This window comes from Lonchura striata, chromosome 15 (genome assembly GCF_046129695.1).
Source record: "Lonchura striata isolate bLonStr1 chromosome 15, bLonStr1.mat, whole genome shotgun sequence".
Taxonomy (NCBI): domain Eukaryota; kingdom Metazoa; phylum Chordata; class Aves; order Passeriformes; family Estrildidae; genus Lonchura; species Lonchura striata.
The window spans coordinates 16,836,036-16,860,323 of NC_134617.1; the positions used below are offsets into that span (position 1 = coordinate 16,836,036).

At 47.6% G+C, this 24,288-nt stretch overlaps 1 protein-coding gene across 1 annotated transcript in view; it reads right to left on the reverse strand.

The window, feature by feature from the left end:
• The window catches only part of CTNNA1 (catenin alpha 1), a 116,930-nt gene extending 101,016 nt beyond the window's left edge, over positions 1-15,914 (reverse strand). Inside the window, exon 1 of the mRNA XM_021544869.2 lies at positions 15,806-15,914. The gene's annotated coding sequence lies outside the window, so the exon portion shown is untranslated. The remainder of the gene's footprint in view (positions 1-15,805) is intronic.
• Positions 15,915-24,288: the final 8,374 nt, after the last annotated feature.

A 24,288-nucleotide genomic window follows, 5' to 3' on the forward strand; every position in this document is an offset into this window, starting at 1 on the left:
TACACTTCTCCTTAACATTTGCATAGGAGGGAAAAGCAGATTTGCATGAAGAGATCTGTTCAAAGCTGTCACTGAGCTGTTCTTCCCGTTACAGTTTTATATCAACATCCCAACGGAACAGCAAACATGCTTATGGGAAAAGTTGAGTGAAACTACTAAAACAGCTCTGCTGTTGAGACCAGCAGTCTAAAAAAATAGAACTAAAAATAAGGAACTACAACAAATCTCTGGATTAACACTATGATGCTGCACATTACAACAAAAGAATAAACTGAACAATAATTTCAGTAAAGAATGGATTTAAATTACTGGAGATCCATAAAACCAATTCAAATCCCTTCAGACATAATAGATTCTAGCTCTTCCTGCTTTGGGCTGACCTCAATATTCAAGATGAGACTAAACCTACATTTGTAACTTTTTATTTTTCAAGAAATCAGGAAGAGAAGTAGGTTTCCTAAATCTCTGTCCATCCATCTTCCTCAACACTTACTGCTGAGGTAATTTTAAAGCTTATTTGCTGATATTTTTAATCTTTCTCCGGCCAGGGCATTGCCTGCACAGCATCTCAAAAAGTCACGTTGCTCTGACAACACCAGATGTCCCCAAGCTGCCAGACGAGCACAACATCCCGTTATTTTTAAAAAGCAGGAGGCAAGGCACTAATTTTGGTAACCAACAATGTTTACAACACGTACCAACAACCAAATGCTCTCTCCCGACCCCAGCAGCTAATTGTGCACAGGAGGGCTGCTTGTTTCCCAGGGAAGAATGAAAGCTCTGGGGCACTGGAGGAGCTCAGCCGGAGTTCAGCATCACCTGGCTCAGGACTGCTCCCCGGCCATCCCAGGGCCTCTCAAACCACCGGCACCACAGCAGAGATTGAGAACTCACTCCAGCACTGCTGACCAAAGCTGACACACTGAAGTACAACTTCACAAGGTGCAAGGCAGGCAGGAGTATTCACCCAGCTGCATCCAGCTCCCCACTACACCCACACTCCAAGGACCCACACTGCTGTGAGAAAAAAAAACTTTAAAAGCTGAAAGCTTAAAAAAAGAGAGACTAGAATGAGCCCACTCAATGCTGGCATACGTGTAACCCTTCTGATGTTTTGCACTGAAAAACCAGTGGGTGCAGGTGAAGGTGTCCAGCTCCAGAGCCCCCAGGGAGCCACAGGGGGGGGTAGAACGTGGTCACCTCCTGTCCTCCCCTACCTCTGACAGCAATCACTAGCCACTATGAACTCACTAATTAACCTTCTCTCTCAATCACCCCTCTTTTTATTTCACTCACCTACTGGCTTGTGCCACAGCCCAGATGCTGGCACAGGGCATGCTGTGAAATGCCCTTCACCCCCAGGTAACTTCCCACCCTCCACAAGGAATTTCACTGGTTTATTTCCTCCTCTTTAGCTCAGCATAAATGCTTCCCACATAAGAAGCCAAGAAAAATACACTGAAAACCTTTGTGGCTTCTGAGAAACAGAGACAGGGCTATGGAAAGCCCAGCAGGTTTCTAAAGAAAGGCTTTTTCTATGCAGTTAATGCTGTTACACCTCTTGCAGAAACAATGTGCAGGACAAGGTAACCATAAGAAGATACACTAATTGTATTAGTAGGATAATAAAGGCAATTCATCTGAAAACACGTTAGTATGATAGTTCATGAATTGGCCAAAAGTAATGATCTATAAAAACCACTTCGTAGCAGTGCTATTGAAATTTATCTAAAAAGCAAAGCTTGATATCAGATAGCCTGTTTGGGAGCAAGGGCTTGGATATCGTTTGTACATTACAATAAATATGTTTATTCAATTAAATTAAACCTGTGGAGAATACAGGAACAGGCTATAGGCTACCAACACATGGGTGAGATGGGTTTAGGGGATAAAAGGACAATTGTCAGGGCCATGGTATAGCATGGCTGTAATTCCCTCTAGTTCTCTGGAACTTGCTTTTTCCCTGTGACTGCTCAAGCTCTCCCTCAGTGAATTCAAGTCTGGTAACAGGTAGCAAACTACATCATGGGATATTGGAGCAGAGTGCTTAATCCTTAGGTCCTGGAGAACACACCTCAACCCCCACTGCAGTCACTCTAACACCTACAGGGAAAGAGGACTCCTCTGGAAGAGGAACCCACAGCAGAGCAGGGCAGCACTGGTTTGACACCTGCAACAGCCCAACTGACATGGAACAGGTTCTCCAAGCCGCAGCCCCACAAATTCAAAGGACAAAGCAGCATGGACCACAGGCAGAAGAGAGAGCAGCACTGAATCTCAAGTGCAGGAATATATAGAACAACACCACTGCACAGGGAATTGTGGTTGCCCAGCCTGTGGTTTCATAAGCAGCAGAAAATCTGTTTAAGGACCAATGTTCATCCTCCCACACCCCTCCAGGAACTCATTCCCGTTTGCACATCACACCCCCTCCGTACTGGCACAGCTTTCCCCACGCCTGAGCGATTAACCAGATGGGGAAGGACTGATTTGGCTGAAGGGAAAGAAACCCGTTTTTGCAAGGTGGGCAGAGATGCCCATCTGGCTCACTGTGCCACCACATATACCGTTATGGCAAGGGGCGATGGCACCATCAGCTGGCACCCTTGGCAAAGCCACTGCAGTGGGAACACAAGGCAAAGCTGGATGCCACAGCCAAGCTGCACCAGGAGCCACTGAAAACTGAGCAGCAAGCAGAGCTTCTGCAGGGAGCAGGAATGCCCTCCCCACACATCTGATGCTCAGACATGTGAAGCTCTAACCTCCAACCATGCTCACCAGCCCAGCACGTTAACTGCAAACCCTCTGGGTTATTTTCCTGTTCATGATGGTGCTCATTATTGCAATAGAGATTTCAATAGTAATGTAGTGTCTTACTGGGGCTTAGTGCACTTGCAAGGACATGAGGGCAGGGGAAGCAACAGGGTTTAAAGAAGCCACTTCCAGAGCTCTGCTCCATCTGCAAGCAGAATCACCCTGGACAATTCTTGCTTGCTTTTTACAGTCAAGATCTCATCAACAGCTAAAGATGGACAGGTCTCCATTCTGCTTCAACCAACCACTGTTGCCATCCTACTGCTCCTCCCCCAAAGAGGAGCAAAGAGACCCACACTGGCAGAGGCCTGATAGGGTGAGCCACTGCATGGAGCTCAGTCTCAGAGTGAGCTGGTAACTAAAACTTCCCTTCCCAGGTTCCTCTCCTGATGGAGGAGGTGGGACAACACAGGGACAGAGCAGCATGGAGATGAGCTCTGCTTCAGAGGTGCCCCCCAGGGCAGGCCCCAGCCCTGCGTGGAGAGAAGGATGAGCAGAGGGACATCTGAGCTGCTGGGGCTGCCAGGAGCACACCATGGATGATGTACACACAGCACTCCTTCCAAAAACCACAACTGAAGGTCTGAGTGCTCTCAAAAACTGGTAATTCAAGGTTTTAGGAATAATTTTAGATACTTACTTCCATAATACTGGCATGCAAATAATTTTTAGATATTGGGAAGCAGAGGAATGCAGCTCTGCAGCTGCTTTGCCCTGAAGGCACCCAAGGCTTTTCCAAAAGCCCATGAAGGAGCACAATTTTAACAGCAAGCTCTACACCCCAACAAATCGCAAAAAGGCCTTAGTGCTCAGGGTCCTGTTTTTCCAGATTGCACTCCCACACACACATCTGAAGGCAGTGCTGGCTGTATCTCAGACACTACTGAGTCCATTCCTCCTGCCCTGCACCAAACCATCCTGCAGCCACCCTACCTCCTGGGCAAGGGTAAATCTCTTTGGGTTACACAGCAAAAAATAACTGCACATCTCCTGTGTTCAGTCCCACCACCTTGTGCTACCCGAGAAGTCTTCAACATCTGCTGTCGATCTTCACATTTTAACTCTCCTGCCAGGCTGCTTTCTAAAAGCTTTTAGCTGCACTCACTGATTTCTTGGTTTTTCTCAGGAAAGCCAGTATTCAAGGAATGGTCTGACTGGCACAGAGAGGAGCTGACCTTGCCAGGCACAATAGACGACATGCTGAATTCCAGCACTGAGCTAGCCAAAATACCTAATGCAGAACATGGGACAAGAACATTTTATACCTGGGAGGACATTCTCTATGTGAACACCCTTCCTGGACTGCTCAGCTGTTCCCCATTCTGCAGGGCTGATGTGCCCAGGAACAGTAAGAGGTATTTCACTGCAGTTTTTTGCAGATTCTTTCTCTAAAATGTCTCACTCATTTTGAATGATAATCTGGGCTCCTACCATTCTTCCAGACTGTCTCTAGATATTCTATACTGCAAAATGACTATCACCCCACCCAGGTCCTGGGGATGGAACATGGTGGGATTCACAACACAATGACCCAGCTTTATCTTCCAGACAGAAAAAGAACCAGAACCCTTGTTCCCAATGGAATCCTTTTGCTTGCCTTGTTACCCAAATACCCAACCCACCTGACAACCAGCAGGGATCCTTGACCCCTGCTGAAGGTGGCAGACAAAGAGAGCAAAGATCTTCGGGAGCACCATTAATACAAACCTTCTGAACAGTTTTGGTTTCAAAGATATTAAGGCACATTTCAATAAAACTCAGCTCACATGCTGGGGCTTCATATGGCCCACCAATAATTCAAAAATGTTTTTCATATAACTGGGAGTATCCATAAAATAAAAAGTTCCATTCTTTCCCTTCAGTCTCCAAATTAATTTGTCTGCCCTGTTCCACAAATAAAGCAACACTCAGCAGACAAATAGCTGCAAGTCAAGGATGTTTGGTGTATGTGATGCTTTTCAAGGAGGATTTAAGCAGGCTTTATTTAAGCTGTTCTTATTTAACATCAAGTATACATAACCAAAAACAGAGAGTCATCCTCTAACAGCCTTCAACCTTACACTCCATCTACCAAATCCCGTCCCCCACCGTAAGTGCCACACGGGTACCACCTCATTTTAAATCCTTACTGCCAGAATTTTACAGTCTGAAATATTAATACAAACTCAGGTGTCATGTTGTGGCAAAGCTCCTATTTGTAGGTGCAGGATGAGTATGAGTTGAACCTGCCTTATGAGACCCAGGTGTTGGTGGCAAATGCGGGATGTACTGCCTGTGTCCACGTTCCTAAACTTTGGAGTGCCTCCAAGTTCTGAGGTATGAGTAGATACATTGGCCATGTCCAGCTTGGCATCAAGGTAAGATCATCTCCACCTCATCCCAAAGTCTTGGTTTTCATTTAATACAATTTTACTAAACTTTCAAGTGTGGTATCTACACAAATCATGGAAAAATATGTGCAAAGTAATTTCACTGAATAAAGCAACCTTCTGTAAAAACCAATGACTGTGTTTTCCTTGATGGAATTTCCTACCACTCAAGTATATTCAACTTTGCTACAGCTTCCGTTTAGCAATTTTTTTTCCGCAAACTACAGTAACCACCCAAGAAAAAAGATGATATTCAGGTTCAGATAAGCCTGTTCCTCACCAGTGCCATCCCAGTTTCAGGTCTCTTAATCTGCTTTCACAATTTTTTCTCTGCTGCTCTTGTGGAGCAGACCCACAGAGGCATTTGAGGTGCTCAGACAGCCTGACACTGCCAGTAACAAATGCTTCTCTTTTCTCCACTCATTTAGACTTTGCTGCTGAATTGAGAGATGAAACCTGATCCAGTGTCCCTACAAAAATGCGTTAAATTCCTGACTCTGTTTTCTCTCCTGTGTGGGTGTTGTCTCCCAGCAGAGCCAGCAGCCACAGGGAGTCCCTCACGTTTTCCCTGTGGTAGCAGTGCCCAGCCCAGCCCAGCCCATGCAGCCCACAGGGCACGGCAGCAGATGAAGATGCCTCACTCTCCCCCAAGCAGTCTGGAAGCTACTAGGAGATGGCACAAACTGTCACAGTGCTGGGGATTCAAGCCATTCATCTTCAGTCAGAACCAGGAACGTGCTCCGTCACTCCAGGTTTTCACTCCTTCACTCAGGTTCAGCTGCTGCTTAGGGGATGAAGGCACACTCTGCACAAGCAGCTTCACTGTGTTGGTCATGGGACCTCAGAAGAGATTTCAAAATAGCAAATATGATGTTTGCTTGGGAGATGCTGGTGCCAACAGCAGCTTCTTGCCTCCAGTCATGCAAGTGTTCAGCTCTGATTGTTTTCTTTCTGACAGAATTGTTTTACTACAAAGAATTTAGAAAGGAGGTGCATGGAAGACAAATCACAGGCAGCACAAGCAATTAGTGACTTATGTCACACTGAAGCTCCAGTTTATGGATAACACCCTGAAAGAATACAGGAGCCAAATTCAGGCTTATGCCCACTTAACTGCTCAGATGGATGGCCTGGTATAACCCAAACTTCCAATTCATTTCTGCAGTTTTCAGTTTCCAAAACTCATGCATGATCCCAACTCCATAAAGAAGACTGACAGGGAATCAGGAGTGCTTTAGAAGACACACATGCTCTTTCTAGAAAAGAGGATATCCTCTATAACTAAGATTCGTTTTCATATTCTTGTTGCAAAACTTTGTATTTGGAAAAAAAGGATGTGCCATGACCAGCCAGTTATTACTGTTATGAATAATAACCATTCACACTGCCTTCACATGGATGTTTGTGCATTTTATGCTGAAGACCTGCACTAACACGACGAAAGATAACTTCCCCAATCAGAACAAGTAACTACTGGATCTGTAACTGCTGTATTTAGCTGCCCTGTGGGTAAGCACTGTGAGGCTCTGGCCACGCAGAAGGACACCACAGCTGCGTGTTCAGCAAATGGCAACACCTCTCATGAGCTTATCCCTGCACTGATGGCACCTTCAACCTCCCAAACCCAGCCCTTATTCAGGCACATCTCTCACACTGAAGCTGTAGGCTCAAACTGTAGGTTCACACTGAAACACAACAATGGGCTCAGTCTGGAGACCCAGGAGGGTCTTGTGCATCTGCTGGACCACTTGAATTCAACTCCCAAGAGTCCTTCCAACCTCAGTGCCTCTTTCCATGTGTGAGGCAGAAAACTCCATGAAGCCTACCTAAAATAATTGAGAAATAATTAAAGAACAGCTTTCTGGCACTCTCTGAACCACAGCACACATTTCAGACCCTAGGGATACACAGTCAATGCAGATATAATAACTAGGCTGTGGCTTCAGAGCATGGCTCTTCAAACCCCAAACTGTATCAGCACAAGTTCCAATTACCAACCTTGAGTTAACAATGAATGCAAGAAGGGGCAACCTTTTAACAAGATAATTTTGCCACAACTACACGTTAAATAAGAAAAAGGTTGTTATAAATTAGTCCCCTTTATCAGTTGGCAGAAGAATTTGCCACAGCTGCAAAACTGATTCTTGCTTAGCCTGCAAAACCTCACTGATGGCTGGCAATAAAGGGAAAAGAAAACCTGGGGATTTTTGTTCTGATCTTCTTCAGCACTCAACCTGCAATAAAAAGTGCTGTTTATGCTAAAGAGTCAGAAATAACCAGAATCTGACCCCACTCAAACTGCATTTTCATTCCTAAATTGATATGTTGTTATGCAATACCCTTCAGTGCTTTTAGCTGACCAGATCTTCGAAATCTACACCTTCATTAGCAATTTAAAACTGTCAAGAGTCCACAAATAATGGAGCTGTTGGAGCCGACACGTGTTTTGAAAAAAAAAAAAAAAAGGACTCCTTATAATTAAGGGATTGATGAAAATTTAGTAAATAGAGCAAATGGACAGCCTTGTATTACCAGAGACTAAATACCATATTCTTTCTCACTTGCATGCTCAGTACAGCAGCAACTAAGGACTACGTAACAAAAAATTCAGTGTTTTAAGAATGGAAAAAGTTTCCCAGATTTCTCCTTTTGCAAAATCTACTAAAAGCACCCACTGAAGCAAAAGGAAAACACGAGTTTGAAGACCCTTCAAAGTAAAATACCTTCTAAGCTTCCTATGAAAACTCCTTCAGAAGTCCTTTTGCAGTCCTCCACTTTGATTCAGGAACACTCTGTCAGTATTACCTCAAAATTACAAAGCAGGTTTTTTTTAAGAAAAAGTAACAAAGCCCACAGGTGACGAGGCCGAGATTTTCACTTTATGCTCAGGGAAACCTTTAGCAACATCTCTCAGATATAAACAATGAGTTCCTCTGACAGGAAGAATTGCACCATCACCACACACCCTCGGACAACTCTCAACTTGCAGCTCCAGCTGCGAGTTTGGGCCAGGGAAGGGGGAATTCACAAAAACAAACCCCAGAAGAAAGAGTGACCATGAATGGGCTGCATAAGCATGGCTTGGAGGAGTGAAGCACCTCTCAGTGCCTGCACTAAGGCAGGACACTCTGACAGCCCATCTCCTCAAGGCTGCAGACACTGGAACACTGGGGCACTGACAGGTGAGAACTCCACAACTTCTCCACAAGAGCAAAGCAAGTCATAATAAAAACACAGTGGTGTGATGCATTTTTGGATGCTTCCCAGAGTTCCCACACAGCCATAACCACCTTCTGTCAAGTACAAACTCACTAAGGGTGCACCATGGTGCATGGCAGCCAGAGCTAACCATGACCTGCCTGGGCAGGAATCCTTTTGAGTCACTGCCTTCACAGATAGGTGACCAATGAAAGCCACTTCTGTGAGGGAAAAAAAAAAAAAAAGAAAAAAAAAATCCACTGTCCCACCCACATTCCATAGAAGCAAAATGAATGAATCAGGTTTAAGAAAAAGGAGTCACTGCTTGGGACGGTCTTGCTGGGGGAAAAAGAAAAAAAAAAAAAAAAAGTAGTAACACAGCCATTTACTAAGTAGAAACAAACTCACATCTGATTAAAGACATTTTTTTTCTCTCCACCCCTTCTCTTCATCCCCAAAAAGAGGAAACATGACGAACCTACAGAACAAAAACCAGATGAGCTAAAAAATCCTGTTCCATAGGCTTTGCACTAGCGCCTTGCCTCTGGTTCTGCTGAACACTGCATCTTTTACTGACAGCCACTGACTTTTCCCTAGGCCCACAATAATACTCTGCTAATCAAATAATCATATTCAAATTGTCTTAACCAGTTCTGTAAACTAAGCAAACCAGCTCAGAACACTTGACGCTCAAGTACTCATGCATAAAGACCTGAAATTAACTTTTTCTCCTCGAGGTTATAAGCTTTGAACCCTGCACAAGTCATCTGCATTATTCTGTTTTGCTACAAATAAACCCTCTAGCTTTTTTATTTTTTGTGCTACTCTTATTGGATTTTATGTAATTATTTTTTCTCCCTAACCCCCAGCTAGGAGAGAGGGGGAAAAACCCCCTGCTCACAATCATACTGCACTCTTCTCTGTACCTGTACAAAGTCAGAGGGCTGTGACTGAAGAGTCCACCAACAGTGAAGTGTCATGGATTAACAAACATAGACTGTGGCCACTGTCCAAAAAGCCTTCTTCACATCTCCGCTTTCAGGATGCACTGCTTAATGCTACTCAGGAAATATGTTTCCAGCTGCAAGGGTAGTGGTTTCTAACTAAACACATCTTCCAAAGAGTGGAAGTGGCAGGAACTACAAAGTCATACTTTGTACCAACATTTAAACCACTCCAGAGCCTCTCACAGAGCCAAACGAGATTCCTCCTTTTCACTCAAAAAATATTCCAAAAAATCTCTCATTTGACTTGTAGCTTGTATGAAGTTTGACTCACAGGGTTTATAAATTTAAACCATGAAGTCATCAGCTGAACACGATGACGGGAGAGCTGCTCTGCACCTGCAGCCAGGATTGTCAGAGCCAGAGGCCATATGGGCTCCTGCCAGCTCTGGCCACTGTGGCCACCAGGCACATCTGCAGAACAGCCAGTCCAGGCACCAAGTCCTGCCTCAGGAAGCACCTAAACTGCTGGACCTTGGCAAAGAACCTCAGGGAAGCAGTGCTACTTGTTTGTTCTTCTCCCATGGTTTTATTGCTTGTTTTACTGCCTGCCTGTTGCTTTCACTTTTAGGGATGGCTTTACACACTGCCCCCACCCAGGAAAAAGGTGGGGGAGGATATGAGGGAGGGAACATAAAAGATGATAAATGATTGCAGGGATCAGTAAAAAAAAAAAAAGTGTCAGGGGTCGGTAATTACAACCAGAGAACCAGAAGGAGACACCAAACCCCATCCTAGAGCATTCATCACTCCACAAAGGCATCAAAGTGCCAGAGGATACTGCTCAAAAATGCTACAAGCAGAGCTCCTGCTTTATTCCTTCCTTCAGTTGTTGCTACCAGCCAGCTTAGCCAAGATCAGGTGAAGGACTTGTAACTTAGGACCTCAGACAAGAGCTAGACTAATAAAAATTTGATGGGACCAGTACAACCAGAACCTCCTGATGAGGGTCACAGCAGGACAGACCTCTCAGCTGTAGCAATCGGAGCACGTCAAGCCCTCTATGCACCACTTACAGTTCACTGTTCAATTTCTCACCTTTGAAATTAATAAGTAATTGAAATTTCAGGATGCTTAGACTCCAAAATACCTGGATACCAGGTACTGGTTGGAATTAATGCTATGGTTTGTAAGTGAAGTTATTATAAGATGTGTCACTTGCACACACCTCCACAGTCCACCATGAATTATCCAGGACCAGGAGCAACTCTTTGGCATTGAGCAGCGAGACTCTAGGCCTTTAAGTCATGCTAAAAGAAACTCGTTTTACAAGTATACATTACAAGGACATACTTGCAAGAAAGAGGGCAAAAACTGGCAGCTTGTACATCTTGATTAGTTGCACTCACACCCACTTTCACCTTCTTGCTTCTGAGCACACTGCAGCTCTGTCCTCTGCTGTTCAACAACACTGGCTCTGAATTCAATATTCCAGTCAATTAAAAAAAAACATTTACCTACCTACAGCTTCAGCTGGAGATCTCAAGAGCACTTTGGTAGGATGAATACTGACCTGCTCCGTGTTACACAGGTTAAATACCGTTTTATAGGCACACAGCTCAGCCCTGTTTACATGAAAAATTCAACTGACCTTTGTGGCTCGGTAAAGCTACATTGTTACCGCAGTCCTTGTGCAGGCCATTTATTTAAGTGGATCTCTTGTGCTCTGGTTGTATCAACCAGAGAAAGATACAGAAAAAAAAATCTCCCCCCTAGAGCCTTAGATCCGCATAGATATCACCCCTACAAGTACCCAGAATCAAGTGAATGAAAACTCTGAGCCCTTGAGGAAGTGGGAACCACAGTGGAGGGCGGAGCATGGAAAACCACACAAGCCATCAAGGCCCGATAGCATTGACCCTTACAGACTTAAATGAAAAGCCACAAATTTAGTATTTACCTAAATGCCCTCTTGGCCTTCTGCTGAACGACAGCAATGACAGAACTGTGGGGCCTACAATCTCCGCTCAGTTAACCTCCAGGTTTAAAAAAAAAAGTTTCTTCCCCTGATCCTTCAGCACTTACCCACCTACTAAGCTCATTAGTTTCAGCCTCCTCCTTAAACTAGCTATTGAAGGCTACTTTAGAACAGGGTGAACCAACAGTGCCTCTTCTACCCTAATTTGCTCCACATCAACTCCTCATTTGCTCAACATCATCTCCACACAGAAATTCTTCTTAAGCATGTACAGTCATATGCAGATCTACTCCATAATAGGGCACTGATTGCTGAGAAACTGGGTGTTCTTTGGGAAAAATAGCACACCACAAGCTGAGGATCCCACATTATGCCCAATGCAATCCTACCTGCCACACTGACACCAGCTCCCCACCTGCTTCACTCTCAAGCCCCTCACTACCAGGAGTTCAACTCGCTCTAGGGCTGTAACATCAACACTCATCTGTCCTTGTGCCACTCCATGCACTAAAACAGAGCTACCAGAGAACCACCTGGCCTCCAGCTTGGCTTCATGTGTGCTCTTCCACTCTCTGCCTTGGTAATGGTTATTCCTTTAGCTACAGCTGGCCTCATGCTTGCTTTTTCCATTCCTAGGTTTATTAGAGAATGGTTTGGCTTGGGAGGGACCTTAAAGTTCATCTCATTCCACTCCCACCATGGACAGGGACACCTTCCACTGTTCCAAGTGGCTCCAAGCTCCCATGTCCAACCTGGCCTTGGACACTTCCAGGGATCCAAGGGCAGCCACAACTGCTCTAGGCACCTTGTGCCAGGGCCTGCCCACCCTCATAGCCAAGAATTTTTCCCAATAGCCTATCTATCCTTGCCCACTGGCAGTGTGAAGCTGTTCCCCCTTGTCCTATCCCTCCATCCCTTGTCCAAAGTACCTCTCCAGCTCTCTCAGGAGTCCCTTTAGGCACTGGAAGGGGTTCTAAGGTCTCCACAGAGCCTCCTCCTCTCCAGGTGAACAATCCCAGCTGTGCCAGCCTTTCCTGCCAGCAGAGCTGCTCCATCCTCTGCTCATCCTGGAGCCTCCTCTGGCCTGGCTCCAGCAGCTCCAGCTCCTCCTGTGCTGGGACAGGGCTGGGGCAGCTCTGCAGCTGGGGGCTCACTTGAACAGGAGGTGGAGAATCCCTGCCCTTGATCTGCTGCCCACAGTGCTTCAGATAAGCCCGGGATACTGGCATTGATCCCTGAATTTAAAGCCTTTCAGAAGAGGCTCTTGGGAGTCTAACTGATTAATAACTAGCTGTCTTCTAAATTAGAGAAATTGTAACACAAGGGAACGTCAGACTGGGGGAGAATTTCACTTTGCAAACTGTGTTAGTTTAGATCTGTGTATTGAATAATTTCTATCACTTCACAAAACATGGGGAAAAAGATTACTCCTTTAATTCGACCAGAGATATTTATAATCACATATCAAAGGACTAACAGATGTTTTCTGTAGTACATCTGGGATTAACAAGCAAAAATATGTAATCATATTGAGAGAAAAGGTAGCTAGCTCTTTAAATCCATCAGTCACAAGGCATTATGAATCATATTTAAGTATCAGATAGTCTGGACTAACCTTCTGCACACCAGAAATCACAGTTACACCCATTCTCACCCTGACTAGCAGATAAGGAGTCTCAGTCACTAGAGGAGAACAATCCCACTTCCAGTTGCAGTGACCTCATTCCTCCTGCAACTCCTTCACCCCAGTAAATCCATCTGCACCCAGTTCTCCTTCGTGAAACAGCAGGCCACTCTCACAGCTTGTCTTTCCAGAGGAGCTCATCCAGTCAGGGTGCTAGCATACAATTTTGTGGTAGCTCTATTTTAAATCTCATTTTCTGGATTAAAATAGTATGGAGTTAAAAGTAGTAATTATCAAACATCTGCACTTTCTCTAAAGCTGCAATGCTGTTTAACCAACAGAGCAGCTATAAACTCACTGAATGGAGCTATTCCAGATTAGCTGTAGAACAGTTCGGGTGAATTCCCAGAGCAGTAACGGATCCCATTCCTCAAGGTCATACTCTCAACACTGAAGTTCTGCAGCACAAGCTTTTGAGTGATGTCAGTTAAGGCACAACAGCAGGAAGCCCCATCCCAGGAAGCATCCAAGGCCAGGGTAGAAGGGCTCAGAGCAGGTGCAGGGTTTCCCTGCAGGTGTCCCAGGAAGGTGCCCCTGCCCATGGCAGCAGAATGGAACCAGAGATTTAAGGTCTCTTTCAACCCAAACCAGTCTGTGACTCATCATTATGCTGAGTGACTGTCTCATAAGGTGCTGTCCTAACAAAGTGACACTCAGTCCTCTTTAATTCATCACGTTTCCTTTGGTGTCCAGCAAAGCTAAGAGAAACCAGTAAAACAGAACCCAGCAAGTCCTGAACAGAAGCACCACAGCCACGTGGGCCTTTGCTCCAGAGCAGCCCCACTGCCCACCTATGACGAGCAGGCTGGTTTGGCCACTCAGTATTTTTGTGATCTTAGCTAATTCTCTGCATAAGAAAGGTCATTTAGAAATCAAACAGTAACAGCAGATGTAAATTCAAGGCAGGCCTGAAGTCCCACAAAAGTGTATTTCCAGCTCATAAACAGTTCTGCTTAATCTGGATTCCTTTGCAAGATCAGTTTCTGTATCTTACAGCTGCAGAAAGAAGATATTCATGCTGCTGAAAAAACACAGATTACTCTTCTGTTACATCTTCCGGTTAAATTTATTAGACCAACAGAAGCCCTACGAAGAAGCCGCACCTTAAGGTCTGTCCTGACACATATCAGCACAGAAATGCTGATGTTTCAAAGCCTGAAAATCAACTGTGAGGAAAGTATTTACATTTGTATTTTAAAGCATCGATTTGAGCATGGGATTTCTAATCTCTGCCCACTGCGCTTCCCCCAGCCACCTTGTGTAAACTTTAAATCTCCGATGCAGAGGCCTATTATTAGAGCTGGCTGAAAAAAAACTGTAAAGACTGAAGGCACATTGTTTGTTATGGAAAAGGTTAGGGCAAAGCCTTTCTAAAAACAAAACCTACTAAACCTTTGTTTCTGCTGAGAAAAGTCAAAACATTTCCGTGATGTTTTAGAAATTGCTTCTTTGAAAATGATGAACAGTGACTCAACATCAAAGTATGTCCTTTCAAACAACATGTTTCGATTCAGAAGGGTGAAATAAGTACAACAACAAAACACTTAATGTGGCCTTGCTGCCCCGAGACAGAGCAAAGGCTACATCTAGCGTAAAATGAGCTGGGCTTTCACCTTCATCAACACAATCCTGCCTACAAACCAACCCAGGAACTGACATAAACAATCCCAGAACCTGGCGTAGCCAGCAGGACTGAGGAGTGTAGCCTCTCCCACCTCCCCAGACCCAGTGCAGCAAAAACACAGGAAACCATTAACTAGAGCACAAGTGACTGAAGCACCCAGAAAACACCTTCTGCACAACTCCCATCCCAAAAAAACAATAGACAAAGCCAAACGAAGGGGGAAGAGCAGCAAAGAGCTCCCAGACTAGTTCAATACAGATAGTCCAGACACGCCTGGAGTCACAACTCGGAATGCTGTGCTGAGGACGCGGTCATGGGGCTCGCAGCGATCGATGACCCTCGCCAGAAGCCACCTCCCGGGCACGGCTGGCGAGCCAAGGGCACACAGACAGGGAGCCGTGCCTTGCTCACATCTGACTCGTCACTAAACATAACTGGAACACACACTTTGCTGCAAACTTTCAGTCTGAAGGATTTTAGGCGTTTTGAACTGGCAGGAGCAATGAATAACAGGCGGGTGACCCACGCTACCCAGGGAACCCAGGGCCACAGGCAGCAGACGCAGGGGCCGCACATAACCCGGGAGCGGATGCGCTCTTCCTGCTTTTTGTCTGGGAAAAAGTAGCACGAAACTTTCTGTCAGCGAAGGAGAGGCCCACGCCCTCCAGCAGAGGAGGGGATTAGCGGTGGGTGTCAGAAAACGTGGCGGAGCCAGGTGGGGCCGCGGGGTGTTCCCGGCTGTCCGTGCACGGGATCAGCAGCACGGCCGGGGCTGGAGGAGGGCTCGATGCGGCCTCGGCCGCGCCGCCCGGGCAGACCGCGGGCCGAACGGCACGGAGCGCTGCCAGGGCTGCCGGCCGCGCCGGCCCTAGCGCAGCCGGGGAGCGGCGCCAGGGCGGCCCCGGCCGCGCGGGGAGGGGCCGGGACACCGCCCCGCCGCACCGAAACTTCGCCGGGAGCGGCCCGGCCGCGCGGCTCCCCCGGCGGAACGCGCTGGCGGCCCCCAGCACCGCGGGCCCGCCCGCTCCCACGCGGGCCCCGCCGCTCGGGGCAGCGCCGCCGCCACAGCCGGGCCCGGCTCCCTCCCCGCGCGCGGCCCGCTCCGCTCCCGCCCTCTGCCCCCCGCCCCAGCCCCGCGGCAGCACGGCCCGGCTGGCGCCCGAAAGTTTCCAAGTGCGAGAGCCGCAACTTTACCGGGGCAGAGCTGGGCTGGGATGGTGCGGCCGCCCCGGCTGCGCTCGGCCCCGCCGCTTTGTCCCGTCCCGCGGAGGAAATGGGCTCTTCCGGCGCCTCCCCGCCCGGCCCGGCCGCTCTTCCCGGCACCGCCCGCCGCGCCGCCCCCGCGCCCTGCCGGCGCCGCCCGCCCGCAGGTGAGGGACGGCGGGGCCGGGCCGGGCCGGGCCGGGCCGGGCGGGGCACGGCGGGACCCCCTCACCCCGGGCAGGACGGGGGGTCCCCTCACCCCGGGCAGGCACCTCCAAACCGCCCAGCCCTGCAGGGAGCCTGGCTCAGCTCCCTGTCCCCCTCGCCCCGTGCGCCCACGGGCAGCCTCCCTTCGCAGCCCTCCCCTGGCCGCCCCCAGCCCAGGCTCTTAGGATGGCACTTTTGAGGCAGAATCAACAAATTCGACGTCAATATCTGGCCTTGTCCTCCTAAGCGCAACTTACCGAGGGTCTTTGGAGAGAGGGGAAGTGATGGACGTAGGGGGTTTGAAGGAAACAGGGAAAGTTATGGGTTCCCCCTGGGTTTCTGTATTGGTGTTTTGTTTTGAAAAACCCAGATATTTTCACCCTCCAGAGAGCTGCTGCTTTTAGGAAACACCTTGTTTTCATCCAGATGTCTCTAATAACAAGACTACAGGTGAGAGGAAATCCCAGGGTACAAGCACGCCACAGGCACCCCTCTAAGAAGAGAGGAAGGTTTTGCAAACTTAACCTTGACCTGCAGAGGCAGGTCTGCAGGTGGAGAAAGTTGTCTTTATGTGGCAATTTGTTTTAAAGTTTTCTTTGAAAAGTCTCAGTGAGCATTTTGTGTGAGAGAGTGACAAATTACTCTGGGACTTTCTGTGGTGTGTTTTGAGATGGTTTTTGATACAAATCTCGCCACAGAATTTACACTTGTACTGGATTGTAAAGACGACTGAATAAATTGAATACATTTCATGACTCATTTGCCAGCACTTCTGCGATACCTGAAGCTACACACTCCATCCTTTGTTATTAAGCAAAAAATAGAGAGATTGAGTAACCTACAAGGAAGATTCATTCAAGGTATGTGACTGAGTGAGGGGCTGGCCCGAGGTCAGTGTCACAGCACAGGTGACCACACTGTGGTCAGGACTGTGACTTTCCTCCAGATGCTGGTTCAATGGGATTTGCAGGGCTGTGTTTCCCATCACTGCCATATTCCTACAAAACTTTCCTGCAGGAACACTCCTGTGGGGAATTAGATTGCATTTTTCCTTCCTGCAGATTTAATCCAAGAAAGAGATCCAAGACAAGGAAGTAAGTAGAGTACTGTTGTTTTATAATCCAGAAATAAAATAGGGATCAAGAGCCCAGCCTTGTCAGTGAGTGAAATTAGTCTAAAGAATGTGAGATCTGTAATTATGAAACTGACTGAGATACAGGTTATTAAAAAAAAAATACAGGTCTTCAGTGCCTCAACAAACAGACTCTCTTATGGAAATATGAGGAAAACAGATTTCTTAATTTCATTGTGTTTCCTGCTTATACCAAACCATTAATATTTGGTGTCAATTGCACCAGGGATCCAAACTACTCATTTCTGTCTGTAGCATACTCTCAGTAAAAATGGGAGTTTACACTTCAATAGCTTGCTTTCTTTCATTACTCGTTTTAATATCATGTCTTAGCCTCCTGTGGTGCCTTCCACATTCGGCAGTTCTCTGTGCCTCACATCCTTTCAGGACAAAATGTCAGATTAAAAAAAAATTCCTTTTTAAACCTACAGATTCCAAAGTAGAAGGCCTGGAGTTGTAGAGAATCACATGTTCTGCACTGCACCACTGAAAAGTCAAGGGAAAAGTAGGAGATCAGCTGGCAGCTCTGTTGGTTCATGGAGCGAGTTAAAAGGCTCAGCAAACAAAACATAAAATTATGTAAAAATAGAGCCAGCTAGCTTGAGATTGGACTTTGTCTCTTAATTAACAGCTCTCTCTGAATCACAGCACTGGGCTCTGTCAACAAGACTGAAATGCAGGGAGTGTTCAGACAGGCACCCAGCAACAGTAGCTCACACCTCCCATCCGGCCCATGTCATTGGCAGCTTGAAATCTAATGCATTTTCTGAAATGAGTTACAAGTGTTCTGCTTGGCCTCAAATCTTCCCATAACAGTGTTTGTGATTTTGTAATCCCATTTTCCTGGTGGTTTCTAAAATGTTTTTCTTGCCCTTTTTCACTGGCGAAAACGCAGGGTAAGCCAGGGGAGAGGACAGGGAGAGAGGCGAGGTGGCCACCCCGATACTGGGGGAGGTTGTTTGTGTAGAATGAACAAACGCTCCCGTCCAGTGAGGACGATCCAAGGTACCCAGAGCAGAGCGGGGCTGGCGGCTGCACACTCCTGGCAGCCTGGCCCTGTTCCTTAGGTGTGTACAAGGGCAATCCCTGGCCAGGGCCACCTGGAGATACTGTGTGGGTGTAGCCACTGCAGGGGAGCTGCATTCTCCTGTAAATCCTGGGCTGGGTCTGTGTAGGAAGGGGCTTGTTTATCTAGCAACCTGCTGGAGCTCCACTGTCTGCCAGTCTCAGTGTGTACGGGGTCTAAATGATGTGCCTCATCTGGAACTGGATTTTCTGTTTCTGTAACAATGCTGTTGAAGGGTAGTTGCTCCATTTCAAAATGTTTGTTTGGTCTCTGTGGTTTTGTGTTTGTTTTGGAGGGGTTTTTTAAGTGGTTTTGTTTAGTTATTTGCAAAAGATGGAAGCATTGCACCTCTCACGGCAGTTTCAAAGACAGGACTGCTGGAGCAGGAAGTGGTGAGGGGATTGAGAGGCATGACAGAAGGAAGGAAATAAAGTTGAGGAAAAGTAATACAGTGTTGTAATGGTAAGCTGAAGGTCCTGCTGGAGGGGCTGAATGGGCAGCAGGAACCAAGAGAGAGAGGAAAAATTCCAAATACTCTAAAGGAATCTCCAGGTTCAACTAGCAGCTGGTTGAGGCTTTCTGCACACTGATGTCATGCTGGGCCGTGGGGACAGCTCGAGGGCAGCCGTGCTGTGCCACCAGCTGTGTGACTGCCAGCAGCAGTCACCCAGTCACCGGGCACAGCCCTGTCACCTCCTGTCCCTGGGCTGCCAGCAAGGCAGGAGCAGGGCAGGGACTCGCAGCCGGTGAGCTTTGCTGTAGGAGTCACCCAAAATGCAGCCTCCCTCGAAGACTGGAGGCTCTGATGAAGTCAGGAATGTAGCAAAGGAACAATGAGGGCCTGGCACCAACTCCTGGGGGCTCTCCAGTGCTCATCTCAGTATTCCATGCAGCTGGGAGACAACACCATTTCTTTTCAGGGCTCAGACACATAAAGAGCTAAGATTGTCTTGCAGTATCCAGCTAGGAATGAGCATGTGTACAGCCAGAAACCAAATTCCAGTGTTCTGGGGCAATGCAATGGACTCTGGAAACGCTGGTATGTGGTGCTTCTGGGGAGACTGCAGGTACACAGCCTCAGCTGTGATTACAACACCTGCCTTGCTGAAATAAGCCTCAGTCAGGAGAAGAAGGGATTTACCAGTACACCTGCAGCTACACTGGGGCTCCCTGGCACTGCTGGCAGCGCAGGGATCAGACCCAGTTGATGCTGCAATGCCTCTGGGATCAGCAGTGGTTCTCTGGGAGCTGCAGCCACAGTGCTCCTGGTGCCAGGGCTGTGCTCCCCATCACTGCCACCCTCTCCAAGGAAAACTGTGTGCTAGAAACATGGCCCAGTTCCTAATCAAGAAGCCACTGGCTCCTAAGTGAAACACTCCCTTCCTACACTGTCAAATGCTCCTGGGCCCTCCAGAAAGAGAAGCAGTCTATAGCACCAGCATGGCCAGGAGCACAGGGGCTGTGGCACAGAGCCCGTGCTGCCTGCAAAAAACAGGCAGAAACTGTAATGAGGGGAAATTATGCCATCCCAAAAGGCTCAGCATGAACTGGGTTCACTGGTTGCTGTTCTTAGCCCAAGTAGTTTGCATTCACCTCCAGCTTCACACAGCCTTTGTGTAATAAACTGTCATAGCCCCGGAGAAGGGAACATTCAAAAAAGCACCCCGAGGCAATGCATAGCAGAAGCCTGAGAATCCTCCTGCATGAGTCACTGACCTCCACACACTGCATCTATTTCAGCCTTTAATTAATAATATTTTACATTTTTATGGCACTTTCCATCTGGAAAGATCCGAAAATGCTGTAAAGACTAAGGGGTGTACAGCACCATTGAAATGTGGTTCCTGTAGAGGTGGGACTGTGAGAGCTTAGCCAAGGGCACAGAGGAAAAAGGTTCTTCATGTTAAATGCAGCCTCTGTTACGTGACTGAGTATTTCATATCTGTGGAGAACAGACAAAAAGATTTTCGTTTCTAAGGCACTGCTTGAGTAAATAACACTGTCAATTGCTTTTGTAATCCAGGAGGTATGCAGTGCAGAACAAGTGCTGGGTGATTTTAATTTGGGGTGTTAAAAGGTCACAATTTAAGCTACAAATTGAAACCATCATTGGATCAAGGCTTTCCCACCTCCTGATAATTTATTCCCAAATGTTAGACACAAAGCAGAAGCCAGTGGAGTGGAAACAAACCCCAAGCTGACAGCACCTTACCCTGCATCCGGAGCACCGAACCCTCGCACATTCCCTGAAAGCTCAGCAGGATCGTGTGAGGCTTCAGCAAGGTCAAAACCAGCCCCAAGGAGCAAGTGGGGCAATGGAGAAAACCAGGAGGAAAGAGCCCTCCTGTCCCAAGGCTGACACAGCCCTCAAGGGGAGCCAGGGCTTTGCTGGACCAGCACAAATCCCTTCATTTTTATTTCTAAAGATTAAACAAGCCAAATCACTCTGCTCAGCAGATGAGCAGGGCCTGGCTTTCATGGGGGCAACCTAAAGGACTGTTAGCCACAGCTGGCATCCCTCTTTACTAAGTACTTGGCCAAAGTGAGCTGGGAGCACTTGACCACAAAGAGTTTTCAAAGGAATGTCAAATTTCTCTTTTTCTCAGTGTGATTCTAAACTATTTTTATCTGCCTCTTTCTGGAAGAGAGACACGGGCATTGCCACGACTAGCCGTAAACTTTCATTACTTCCCGAGGAGAAATTGCAGAGAAATTACAGGCTAGTGCACTCTTTTTATGTCTCCTGCTCCGGGCATGTCAGCACTGCTGCATTCCAGTCTACCCCCAACACATTCCTCCCTGCGAGTCCTGTCCCCTCCCCGCCTGCTGATGGACATTAATGACCTCCCTCGGTAATTAACACATTGAGCGCCGCTGTCAGCACGAGATGAGTCCCCAGTGCTGGAACAGCACATTCTGTATGTGCAGGGTGGGATCAGTCCCGACTGCCCCTCCACCCCAGCGTGCCCCTTGGCACCCGAGCTGCACCCGCCCCCTTTGCCCGCTGAGTGCAGGGCAGTGGGGGCACACGGAGCCTGTGGCTGCACCATTCCTGTGCTCCCCGTGGGAACACCTGAACTCGCACATGCCATGTGCAGCTCCTCACTGCTCCTCCAGGCACGCAAAGCTGTGCGGAGAAACACCCGTAATCCTTGTTTCAGCATTATGAGGTGCCGGTAGCAGATATGAATTATCCCTCTCCCATAAAGACAAACACCTACAAGTAGTTTCTATACTGTTATACGATCAGGGAGACTGAGGCAGAGCAAATGAGTGCGCCGAACCCTGCAGCTCCTGCCCCAGGCTCATCTCCCTGCCGTTCCCAGCCCCGAGTCCAAGCACTGCAGTGCGCCAGAGCTCCCTGAGCCTGGAAATCCCACACCCATGTGGCTTTTTAGGCATGGAAACTTCATCCAAAGGGAGAAATTCTGTCGTCAAGGTGAAAAGCATTGCTACTGAAATGTGATCAAAGAGAGAGTTATCAACTTAAGTGTACTCAGGAGTTTCTGTTCCAGACAGAATTATCAATGAGAAACCAATCTTATAAGGTAGCTGCTATTGATAGGGAAATAAAAGGAATACAGTTCTTACCAGACAGACCTAAGTTGCTCCAAATTGCTGTCAGCTTGAAATATCTTACTGGTAATTTGTTTCCAAATTCTTTCTCCCTAAATTTGATTTGTTGCTGTACAGTGGATGATCTATTCTGCACAGCACCTCAAAGAGCATTCCCGTTGTCCTCTCCCTGATTGTTTGTGAGCTATCACTTCTGGGAGTTGGCAGCCTTTATTATAAAAAGGGACATCATTGCTTGAAAAGCAGACTTTTGTCTGAGGCTGTGGTATCTGCTGTCCTTACAAATAGTAGCTGAGATTACTGGGAGGAAAGTCATCAAGGAAAAGACACTTTTCCTCCCCATCTTTGAGCATGGACAAGCGGCCACTCTCTGTGTCTGTACCCTGGGGCAGGGGAAGGATGGGGCAGCATTTTCTATCAGGATGTGAATAAATCCTTTCACCAGGATCCCTTTTAACCAGGATAAAATCTCACCTCCTGTGGTACTGTAGCAAGAGCAGGAACATCACACCCAGCAACTTTTTTCTGCTGATCTCTGCTCTTTCTTATGTGAGGGAGGAAGAGAGAACTCTGACTTTATGAAGTATCCTGCTGGGTTCAGTGATGTCTCCTACACGGTGTGTCTGGGGCTTTCCCAGGCCTCTGAGCAATCGCCCTCAGCTCTCCAGAGGATTTATTTCTGCACATTTGACACAGAGGCAGAAATGTGAAACTCCACCTCACCTCTCCATCAGGATGCGTCCAGCCTGCCTGTGGGTGACAATGAGGAGAGCAGTAGCCTTGCCCTGACTTTCTCTTTAAAGAATATAAATGTGTCTTCTCCTGTCCTTTCTCTGCTTAACCCTCTCTGTCCAATGGTTTAAGCAAATGCAAGGAAATTCTAGTCTGGGGACGAGAAGCTGCCTTAGCTTATTTACATGGGTTTAAGGTGTGGGCAGAACAGAGAGACTTGGCATCCCAGAAATAAAGGCCCTTAATCATGTTGTGTATATGGCCACATTAGATAAAAAGAAAGAAGGTATTTCTGGGAATGTATGGGCAATTATAGCATATTTCTGCTCTCCAGCAGTACCCATAGTGACATTGCTGTGGCTAGGGCACTGCAGGCACCATGTCAGGCACTTCAGGTCATCCCAAGAGCTCGTGCTTCACATTGGACAGGTCGTGGTGCTATCCAGAGAATGGAGAGAACAGGAGAGCTGGGAGCTGGTGGAAGGATTTCACTCTACCCACGCAGGCACTGGAAAATTAATAATTGCTGCACATGCTCGAGAGCAGCACAAAACACAGTGCTAATTCAGCTGGCTGTAATTTTGCCACACAGTTTACTCTGACATCGCATCAGGGAAAGCTCCACTTAAGCAATTGTAACATCACTGAAAGGATGGAATTAAGAAAAAAGGAGAAGGAACATAAACCTCCCACTATTGTTATTTTCAGAAAGCAATAACAGGAAGAGCCAGTTAAAAGGCCTTGAGGCTCTGAGCTGTTATTCCTCCCTGGAAACCAGCCACGTAATACACAGGAAAACCCTGGATTGTGTGTGGGGGCTGCTCCGTGCCCACCACGGGGATGTGGGCGCATTCCTGGGGCACATGAGCACACTCCCATGGGCAGAGCCCCGCAGAGAGCTCCCTCCCCACCCCACCTGTGGCCACCCTGGGCATTTTCTCTGCTGTGGGATACCCTGGGCAGACAATCCTCCAGCTGCTCCAGAGAAGCTTCTCCCAGGTGCCACTGGCAGGGCTGGAACACCTCTGTCTCCCCACACACAGGTATTGTGGCAGGGCTGCTCAGGAACCAGCAATTTTTCCTCTTTGCAGGAGCAGGCTGAGCCTTTCTGAGGTGACCGAATGCAGGTGTCAGGCAGGCAGGAGCAGCACAAATCAATCTCTCACTGCTTAAAAATATATCTGTATACCAGATCTGAACCCTTTCCTCCAGAGTTTCGTGGCAGAAATGGAGTTTTAAAATGCTCAATTATTTATAGCTGAAATGCTGGGGAAAAAAAACAACCTCATTTGTCGTGCTGGAGCAAAACGTGCTGGTCCCCATCACCCACTGCTTGCACAATGCTTGAGAGTCATGGGATCTGGACAGGGGGATGAGGAACAAGGAGCAAGGAGTGCCTGAAAGCAGGGTGCCAGCGCCCCAGAGAAGAGCCAGTTCACTCAGAGACATGGTCAAACCCAAATCATGACAAGTCTGAGGTGTCCCAAGTGCTGCTTCTCCTGGCAAATGAGGTGGGAGGAAGGACAGGTTTTGTAGACCCACAGATGCTGTGTCGAAGGAGTGCTTTTTTAGCAGGGAACCTGTGGGAGTTCCTCCAGAGGAGGACTGTCTGCCTAAACTTGTTTTTGGCTTTCTTTCACTGTGTCTTGGCAGAGCTGCTGCTTGTCAAGGGCCTGGCATGGGGAATGGGCACTGCAGGTCCCTGCCTGGTGAAAGAACACATCACAAACTGCAGTCACACATGACAGGAAAAGCAGCAAG